This window comes from Lipophrys pholis (assembly GCF_963383615.2).
Source record: "Lipophrys pholis genome assembly, chromosome: 19".
Classification (NCBI taxonomy): domain Eukaryota; kingdom Metazoa; phylum Chordata; class Actinopteri; order Blenniiformes; family Blenniidae; genus Lipophrys; species Lipophrys pholis.
Window position 1 is genome coordinate 106,369 of NC_137647.1, and position 10,989 is coordinate 117,357.

A 10,989-nucleotide genomic window follows, 5' to 3' on the forward strand; every position below is an offset into this window, starting at 1 on the left:
GTATTACATTAGTGTAGCTCGCCCCTCTCTCACCATGCAGTGTGTATTACATTAGTGTAGCTCGCCCCTCTCTCACCATACAGTGTGTATTGCCATAGTGCAGCTCGCCCCTCTCTCACCATACAGTGTGTATTGCCATAGTGCAGCTCGCCCCTCTCTCACCACGCAGTGTGTATTACATTAGTGTAGCTCGCCCCTCTCTCACCATGCAGTGTGTATTACATTAGTGTAGCTCGCCCCTCTCTCACCATACAGTGTGTATTGCCATAGTGCAGCTCGCCCCTCTCTCACCACGCAGTGTGTATTACATTAGTGTAGCTCGCCCCTCTCTCACCATGCAGTGTGTATTACATTAGTGTAGCTCGCCCCTCTCTCACCATGCAGTGTGTATTACATTAGTGTAGCTCGCCCCTCTCTCACCACGCAGCATGTATTACATTAGTGTAGCCCGCCCCTCTCTCACCATGCAGTGTGTATTGCATTAGTGTAACTCGCCCCTCTCTCACCATGCAGTGTGTATTACATTAGTGTAGCTCGCCCCTCTCTCACCACGCAGCATGTATTACATTAGTGTAGCCCGCCCCTCTCTCACCATGCAGTGTGTATTGCATTAGTGTAACTCGCCCCTCTCTCACCATGCAGTGTGTATTACATTAGTGTAGCTCGCCCCTCTCTCACCGTGCAGTGTGTATTACATTAGTGTAGCTCGCCCCTCTCTCACCATGCAGTGTGTATTACATTAGTGTAGCTCGCCCCTCTCTCACCATACAGTGTGTATTACATTAGTGTAGCTCGCCCCTCTCTCACCATACAGTGTGTATTACATTAGTGTAGCCCGCCCCTCTCTCACCATGCAGTGTGTATTGCATTAGTGTAACTCGCCCCTCTCTCACCGTGCAGTGTGTATTACATTAGTGTAGCTCGCCCCTCTCTCACCATGCAGTGTGTATTACATTAGTGTAGCTCGCCCCTCTCTCACCATACAGTGTGTATTACATTAGTGTAACTCGCCCCTCTCTCACCATGCAGTGTGTATTGCATTAGTGTAACTCGCCCCTCTCTCACCATACAGTGTGTATTGCCATAGTGCAGCTCGCCCCTCTCTCACCATGCAGTGTGTATTACATTAGTGTAGCTCGCCCCTCTCTCACCATGCAGTGTGTATTACATTAGTGTAGCTCGCCCCTCTCTCACCACGCAGCATGTATTACATTAGTGTAGCTCGCCCCTCTCTCACCATGCAGTGTGTATTGCATTAGTGTAACTCGCCCCTCTCTCACCGTGCAGTGTGTATTACATTAGTGTAGCCCGCCCCTCTCTCACCATGCAGCGTGTATTACATTAGTGTAGCTCGCCCCTCTCTCACCGTGCAGTGTGTATTACATTAGTGTAACTCGCCCCTCTCTCACCATGCAGTGTGTATTGCATTAGTGTAACTCGCCCCTCTCTCACCATACAGTGTGTATTGCCATAGTGCAGCTCGCCCCTCTCTCACCACGCAGTGTGTATTGCAATAGTGTAGCTCGCCCCTCTCTCACCATGCAGTGTGTATTGCATTAGTGCAGCTCGCCCCTCTCTCACCATGCAGTGTGTATTGCATTAGTGCAGCTCGCCCCTCTCTCACCATGCAGTGTGTATTGCATGCAGTAAAATGTTCATGCTCAGGCTGAAGCTCCATTCATTCAGTTCAGGTGATTTCGATGTCAAATGGGGCTTGAAGCCTGAAGCACCACCAACAATGTCTTTTAGATGCTGAGAGCTGATTGGCTGGTGCTGATTGAGGTGGAGATTCACAGCACCGGAGTGAGTCTTCACAAATGCCGGCTTGTCAGCAGCTAAAGCTAACAAATAGGGCTAGGGTTAAAAATCTAAATTAATTAAGTCGATTATTTATGGTAAGTTTCGTAACAAAAGAGTTTCTCCTGGGTGGGTTGTTGGCCCTCCGCAGGATAGTCGGTTGGTGGGGCTGCCACCTCACAGCGTACCGACACGCTGGGGTCTTTGTTTGTCTGGAACCTACCCTGGAGACCAACCCGCTTAGGGTGACCCTACCAGGAGCAAGCTCCCGACGGTATCGCTCTTCAGGGTCACTGGAACGCGCAAGCCCCCTCGCCACGTCAAGGCCAGACCCAGAAAGAGCCATTCTCCAGTTTGACCCAAGGGCCGCAGACTGGAGACGACCACGAGGCAAACCTCGCACCCGATGGCTCCACGTCATTACGGGCGACCTCCAAATACATGGAGTTGCTGTGGAGAATGCAGAGCAGCTGGCACAAGACCGTCAGCTCTGGAAAGAACTGGTTCATCTGGTAGGCTCAACGCACAGGGACAGGACGGCGCGGGACAGGACGGCACGGGACAGGACGGCACGGGACAGGACGACACGGGACAGGATGGGACACCCCACCCCCCCACCCCACCCCCCCCACAGGAGCCCGAATGAATGAATGAACCAATGATTATTTATGAGTACGAGTTTGAAACTCTTACTTTAGTGCAGAAACTTAAAGTAACTAGTGGTAAACTGAGTGACGTGGTGATCAAAACTTTCTTAGAATCTCATTAAGTTTTAGTGCTACCGGTGGTCGAGCGGCAGAACATTCCTCCTGGTTCGACTTTTTTTTTGTCTTAATTGAGGTTTTTTTTCCGATGGTCTATCTCCAAGGCTCAACATTTTTACTGGATCGGCGCCTATATGGTGGTTATAATGTGGTGGCTAAAAGGTTGTTCACCCTCTTTACTATGGAATTCAGTGGAGTCACTACCCCTGAAATAAAATCTTACCCACCAAGTATTTACATCTAGAAACGTCACTGACCAGAACTGTCCTGACCCGTCAACTCAGCCCCCGTTTACACAAGGCTTCAAGTGAAAATACACCATTTTGGTGTTTTTGTTTTGAAAATGTTATGCGTTTACACAGAAATGTACTAAAAATGATGGCAACAGTAACATGTTTGGGTTTAGGTTTCATTTTGGATGTTTTCTTTTTCTCAAACCATTCCTGAATCAGTTGGACTCTGAAGCTCAGTTCTCAGACCGAGTTATCTTTCAGTTGCAAAGATGCAGGTTTAATTCCCCATTTGTCCATATGACAAATTGCCTTGAGCAAAACAGTGAATCCCAAAATGTTCCCAAACGGACAGGATTAAGAGATTTGCGTGACAGCCGTTACTGTTGGTGCAAACGGGTAAATGTGACTATCAATGGAAAGCATTTTATTTGCTGCTGAATCAGAGGAATATTGCTACATAAGTGAAATCCAATATAAATCATTTCGGCATTTTGTATTGTGCGGTCAGTGGTATCAAGTAATCCTGTTTCCAGGCAGATCGTCTGAAACAATCATTAGGTTGGTGCTACTTGGGAAAACAGGTTTCCAAACAAAATAGGGACCAGGTTAGTTTTAACTTACTGATGATGTGTTGTTGTGATGTTAGAAATCCTTTAACCAAAACCTCCATCAGCTCACTGTAAACCATGAATACACGCCCTACCATTAGCATGATGTCTAACAAAACAGCTTCTTCCAGATGCAAATTGTTCCAATCCCAATCCAATTAAACTTTATTTGTATAGCACATTTAATACAACAGCTAAGGTTGACCAAAGTGCTTCATAGTTAAAAATAATAATAAAACAATCGGTCCGTAAAAACAGGGTAAAAACAATGCCACATACAACTGTTGGTGCTTTTGGTCAGTGATTCCCAAGCTTTTTCTTGAAGGACCCAAATATTTACCATTGTAAGGCTAGGCGACCTAACCCAACCTTTCAATTTACATTTTGAAGTTTTTCTTTGTTGTGACGCAGAGTATGGGTGATGGCAATGTGTATATTTTCATAAATTTAGTACCAAACAATCACTCCAATCTCAACGTAAATCCGATTTTAATTAAATGTTTTGGTGTAAAATACAGTGAAACGTCACAAAGACTTCTATAACTGTTGCATTTTGGGTGAATTTTATAAACTTACTCTGACAACGTGGCTTTGAGGCTAATGCTAATTTGCTATCTTTTATCACTGATATCTCAGCTCAGGTCTCAGTTTCGTGTTTCATTGTGTCGCTACTCTGAAGAAATTCATGTTTGACACGTCGGCCTTAAAATCCAGGGGGCTTCATAATGTTGTGGCGGATAGTTGTCTATTGACGTTTCCTGACCCGGGGGAACGTGACCTGGCTGGCTGTGCAGGTTTCTGCCGGAGCCGACACGAGCTGGTGCTGCTGACTAATGCTGTGTCACTGTCGCTGTGTGTCCAGAGGTTAAAGACTCCTCACCGGCTGTGACCGGCAGAGGAGGGGGGGTGACTGGAGAGCTGTATCCATGGCAACAGAGGCGAGTGGTACTGATGTCCACATGGCAACGGCTGCTGTAGGGACTGAGGATGGAGGAGGAGGAGGAGGTGATTCTGGATGCTGACGCACTCGGTGGCTGCCTGGAAAGTTTTCGAGAATGCCGCCCACTGACGAATCAGAAGTGGGCTTGAATCTCTCTGGCTCGCTCTCTCGCTCTCTCTCTCTCCTTCTCTCTCTCTAACTGTTTCTCTGTTAAACGGTACCTCCTACTCAGTCAAGTCCTCCTAACCTCCCCCCCCGTCTCCATCTTCCTACCCTCCCCTTCCCATCATGCACCTCCTACGTGTTCGTTTCTCAACAAACCTTAGTGTCCTTCGTCTGCAAGCACTGGCTGTGATTCGTGTTTGCTGTCTGAGGGTATGTTTGTGTGGGCCGATCTGACCCGGATATCTCAGTCCTCTCCAGGAAGGACCGGTCCGGTCCTGCTGCTTCCTACCTGTAAGAACACTCACTTCTGTCTGATCAGAGCCATCAGAAATACATTCTGGCATTAAAAACTAGGGAGGTTGGACCTCAACGCAACACCACCGGAAACAAGCAATCAAGTTAGACTCTTTATTTCTGGAGTCAATTTTACATTAACTTTAGTACAAAAGTTGAATTGAGAATTTTACCTGGGGATGTATCGATACTGATACCAGAACGTATTCAACACCATAAAGCCCGATTCATACTTCATACACAAATAATGTGCGAAGGCTGTGTGTGCTACGTCACCTTCACCTCCTCTATCGAGGCTATGTCACCTCCACATCCTCTAGTGACACTACGTCACCTCCACCAGCCTCTATTGATGCTACGTCACCTCCACCTCCTCTATCAACGCTGCGTCACCTCCACCTGCCTCCCAGTCTACAGTAGCATAGCAGAGCGTAGCGTCTCTCTCTGCTCTGCTATGATACTGTAGACCGACGGACCGAGCTGCTGGTGATGACACCATCAGTCACTTTAATCATGTTTAGCTGTAGCATGTAGCATGTAGCATGGCTGGTGTGTGAGCCCCGAAACTCTTTGTCATGTAGCATGTAGCAATGTGGAGAAGGCCTACATCCAGCAGTGGACTATCTTCAGGCTGTTAATGAATGTAGCATGTAGCATGTAGCACAGCTCAGAGCAGTTAAACTACTGAGCACCATCAGGCTAGCTCTACTGGTAATTAAGTTGCTGGTGTTGTACAAAGTATGTTTCTTTTCCTCTTGATATTTTGTCAGAACATAATTTACCGTCTTTCTTACTTTTTTCGTTCTCAATAATATCAAAGACTCTGCAGACATTGCTCGTCCTCTATTGGCTACCTGCGGGTGATGTTGATGACATCACATAATACTTGCCGGGATGTATCGGGATCTGTAAAGAGTACAAGTACTCCGTGCAGTATCAGACCCAACACATTGGGAGTTGTTTTCGAAAAGTTGCGTCTTCAGTGACTCCGGGCACCGTTGCCGTGGAAATACCCCGAATGCAATGAAAGTTTAGGATTTTCACTTTAAAACGTTGTCGTGTAATTGGGGCCTCAGTACACGCCGGGTTAATTAATGACTGTAGGTGTGATTCTGAGTTTTAGCCCAGACTTCAACCAGAATCAGCTGAATTCCTCCAGTGACCCTGAGGAGAATGAGATCATATTTGCACTGAAATCTGCTTCACTGTGAACAGAGATCTTCTCTTGGAAGAGGGTTTGTCCTACTTTCTTATGCCCACCAGGGTTCATAAAGCAGTGATGTTCACACCTCCTCAAATCAACTAAAAGAGCAATCACACCTCAGTTTGTTTTAATTCAATCAAACCTGCCAAGTGTGAAGATGAGATTTGAAGGAAAAGCGCATCTTTAAAACTGAAAGAAGGTAACAGGAGCTCAGGTGGGGCTCTTTTCACCACTCAACACCTGAACCTTAGACGTGGTCCACAATAAGCTGCACTCTGCTGCTTCAACTGGAGCCGGTCCAACGTCATGGAAGGTTCTTCGGAAAGTTGTGTTTTCAGTGAACCTGAGCACTGCTGTTGTGTAAACGGAAACCCAGAACACAATGAAAGTTCAGCATTTTGGTCTAACCAGGAAGTTAATGTAATGCTGAGAAATTTATTGTAGATTCACTGTCAGTAAAATAAAAGCCTCTTAGGAGTCGTCCACACCAGAACGCCGGTTCACGTAAACAAGCTGTTTTTGGTCAATCATCCACAAGAGGCGGCGTTTTATAAACCCCAAAACTGGCTTTTTGAACACGGGTCCCAGAGTGATTCTAAATTCTAAAACCCCTGCTCGGCTGTGAGATGTGGACGGCAAAGACCATCATCTGTGGAAAAACAATGATGTCATCGCTCCCCTTACCCCACCGCGGTCTGCGATGTCATCTAACAATCACAACAATCACGGACTACAAGCTCCAGGTGGCGCTGCACAAGCTACTGACGCTATCCGGAGGGGGAGCAGGAGCATAGACCTATAGAACTCAGAGTTATAAGGAAGTCTATGAGCAGGACTCTACTTCCAAATTTCTATATGCTCCATCTTCTTCTGCGTTTTTGATGTATTTGGTGAGTCACAATGCCCCTAAAGGCCTGGCATATGTACTACATGTCCTTGAGCCTGGTGTTGAGCCGTGAGCATAGTGACGTATGGACGGAATTATTTTGAGAATGCCGGGGAGAAAACAGATGGTTTTGGCTCGTGTGGGCGGGGCCTAACTTTCATTTGATTATTGCCTGTGGAGAGTCTGACTTTGGGTTTAGAGTTAGTCGTGTGTTTGTCTCTCCCAAAATGCTAATCTAACCCTAACCCTCTAACACCCAGATTATAGAGCATCCTCCTCCTCTAACATCGAGATTATAGAGCGTCTTCTTTCTCTAACATCAGATTATAGAGCATCGCCCTCCTCTAACATCCAGATTATAGATAATCTTCCTCTAACATCAAGATTATAGAGCATTTTCCGCCTCTAACATCCAGATTATAGAGCATCTTCCTTATGTAACATCAGATTATAGAGAATCTTCCTCTAACATCGAGATTATAGAGCATCTTCCTCCTCTAACATCCAGATTGTAGAGCGTCTTCTTTCTCTAACATCATCTTATAGAGCATCTTTCTCCTTTAGTTTAACATACAAACCTTCAAATGCTGAATATACTGTATTGTCATTAATCCTGCATTTGTGTTATTTGCACATGACTATCAAGCAAATGGACAAACTTCCCAAAACAGAAAATGTGAGCTCAACATGAATTTCATGCCAGTTGTAAACAGTATTTCCACCATCGTGCATCATTTCTCTGTTTGTGTGCACACAGTGCAGCAACAACGATCTCTTTGGCCCCGTCAAACAAAAAACTGCCAATTAAACTCCACAAAGACACGATAAACACTTTCCCCCCTAAAATTGAACCGTGTTTTTTTCAGTGAGCGGTTTATCCACCACCCACCATTAATTAAATTTCCCCCAGCTGCGAGCGGCTCCTCCTCCTCATCCTGTGGGAGAGTGGCATGCATCAATCAGCTGGATTCAGAATGCACGCCACACGCTCTCAGCTTCCTGCTGTCACTTCTCCAATGTGAATGCAGCGAAACGCAGGAGAGCCGGCGTGCGGCCAGGTTTCACTTTAACCCTCAACACCTTGCTTAAGGGTGGAGCCTGAATATATTGTTCCTGTGTGTTTGAAGCAGGAGTTGCTGCCTCATGGTGGGAAGTCTGCGTGTTCTGTCTTTGCCTGTGTGGCTTTTCTGCGAGGATTCACAGTGAATCTGAGTTACCTGCTTTTAACTTGAAAATTTGATTTCAGAACATTTTCAGTCAATCAATACTTAAATTTAGTCTTAAAAGACAACTAATACTTTTTCGTACCCTCCCTGTATGAGCCAGTGTTTGTCGGTAGAGCTCAGAGGTCAGTCACCTTTAGGACCCAAAGAGACATAATATATTGTTTTGCTGTACCAACAAAAACTTTATCTTATGCTGCATTCATGAAGTTTCAGAACTACAGTATAAGATGGAAAATATTACATTTACAGATGTTTTGTAACCTGTTTTTACTGCACTCACTCACTCTTCTTTTCTGTTGAGAATTTCACGTTTTAGACCTTGTTTACACTCGTTACCTCGTTTTGTATTATTATTTCATTTCAGACATGTGAAAAACAATTGTGCAAGCACATATGCACACACATATACCTATACTAACATATCTATACTGGCATAGCCATATTTCAACCCCTTGTAGGTAATATATACACTACCGTTTAAAAGTTTGGGGTCCCTTAGAAATTTCCTTATTTTTGAAAGAAAAGCACAGTTTTTTTCAATGAAGATACTTTAAACTAATCAGAAATACACTCTATACATTGTTAATGTGGTAAATGACTATTCTAGCAGCAAATGTCTGGTTGTTGGTTCAATATCTACTGTGCTGTCCTCACAACACGTGCCTGTGTGTTGCTGGACAGCCAGCAAACCATTAAAGAAAAAACTACGGACACAAGGCTTACTTTTCTTGTTTAGTGAAGATTTCTTGTAATTAAGATTGGTAACTGTAACATACAGAAAAAAGGCGATCACCATCCATATTTACACCTAAATGCTAAACCCAAATAAACATATCTACACATATGTAATACAACAGCAACTGTAAACCATAGAGAGAGAAATCTGAAGAGTAACATTTGAAAAATATCCATGACCTCTAACTAAGTGCCTTTGACACGCAAAGAGGAAAGTTTCTCCAGGTTTAGAGGTTTAGAGCGACACCACGTGTTCATGGGAGCTCCTCAGGCCTGGTTTCTGCTGCTAGCTTAGCATCCAGAGAGCACACACCGAAGATCATCTAAGCGCCAGAAGAGCGCTCACTCTGCTGTGACAAAAACGATCCTCTCTGAAGAAGATGTACCCCTCTGTTGATTTTTTAAACATCGCTTTTTAAAACACATTTTTACATACATATTTACCAACTATGAACTTATGACTTTTTAACTAACTTAAAATCCTTATGAAATTCTAAATGTCTTTGACCTAAAGACATGACATCTACAGAGGTGTATAGAGGCCCATTTCCAGCAACTACGCCTCCAGTGTTCTAATGCTCCAATGTGTTGCTCGTTGTGTCAGAAGGCTGATGGATGATTAGAAACCTTGAGCAATCATGTTAGCACATCTGAAAACAGTTTAGCTGCTGAGAGAAGCTCTAAACTGAGCTTCCTCTGAGCAGCTGGAGGATCTGGAGCATCACATGTGTGGTGGATTCAGGATCCAAATGGCCAGAAAAAGAACTTTCATGTGAAACTCGACAGTCTGCTCTGGTTCTTAGAACTGAAGGCTATTCCATCACCAGGAAAGTGAAGATTTCCTCCAGCGGTGTGTCCTAGTCCCTCCAGAGAACAGCACTAACAGGCTCTAACCAGAGCAGGAAGAGAAGTGGGAGCAGGAAGAGAAGTACATTAGAGTCTCTAGTTTGAGAAATAGACGCCTCACAGGTCCTCAACTAGCAGCTTCATTAAATAGAACCGGCTAAACGCCAGAGTCAACCTCTCCAGTGAAGAGGCCACTCCGGGATGCCGGCCTTCAGGGCAGAGTGGCAAAGAAAGAGCCAAATCTGAGACTGGATAATAAAAGAAAAGATTAATCTGGACAAAGAACAGAGACATTGGACAGAGGAGGACTGGACAGAAGTATTATGGACGGACGGATGGGAGTTTGAGGAGTTTGGATCACACAGAATAACATTAGTGAGACGCAGAACAACTGAAAAGATGCTGGAAGAGTGTCTGACTCCACCTGTCAAGCAAGGTGGGGTAAGGTGATGGTGTGGGGTTGCTGTGGTGCTGGTAAGGTGGGGTAAGGTGATGGTGTAGGGTTGCTGTGGTGCTGGTAAGGTGGGGTAAGGTGATGGTGTAGGGTTGCTGTGGTGCTGGTAAGGTGGGGTAAGGTGATGGTGTAGGGTTGCTGTGGTGCTGGTAAGGTGGGGTAAGGTGATGGTGTAGGGTTGCTGTGGTGCTGGTAAGGTGGGAGGTTTGTTCAGGGAAAAGGACCTTGAATAAGGAAGGCTATCCCTCCATGTTCCAGCGCCATGCCGTCCTCTGAGGACAGCGCTTGGTTGGAGCCAGTTTCATCCTCCAGCAGGACAATGAGCCAGAGCACCTCCAGAGGGTGGAGGAGTATTTAGAGGAGAAGCAGGCAGCTGGTATTCTATCTGGAATGGAGTGGCCAGCACCGTCACCACATCTAAACCCCATTGAGCTGCTGTGGGAGCAGCTTGACCGTATGGGACGCAGGAAGTGTCCGTCCAGCCAGTCCAACTTGTGGGAGGAGCTTCTAGAAGTGTCCGTCCAGCCAGTCCAACTTGTGGGAGGAGCTTCTAGAAGTGTCCGTCCAGCCAGTCCAACTTGTGGGAGGAGCTTCTAGAAGTGTCGGGTGACATTCCTCCAGAGTACCTCAACAAATTAACAGCTGGAATGCCAAAGTACTGCAATGCTGGGATTACTGCAGATGGAGGATTCTTTGACCAAAGCAAAGTTTGAAGGAAAAAATTATTTCAAATAAATATCATGATTTCTAACCTTGTCAACATCTGGACTATATTTTCTATTATTTTACAACTAGTGTGTAAATAAAAGTGTGACTTTTCATGGAAAACACAAAATT

The 10,989-nt window shown here is 45.3% G+C and overlaps 1 protein-coding gene across 1 annotated transcript in view; it reads left to right on the plus strand.

Moving 5' to 3' along the window:
• The window catches only part of cacng2a (calcium channel, voltage-dependent, gamma subunit 2a), a gene marked incomplete at both ends in the record, with an annotated part of 100,155 nt that overhangs the window by 49,495 nt on the left and 39,671 nt on the right, over positions 1-10,989 (plus strand). The gene's annotated exons all lie outside the window — the stretch shown is intronic.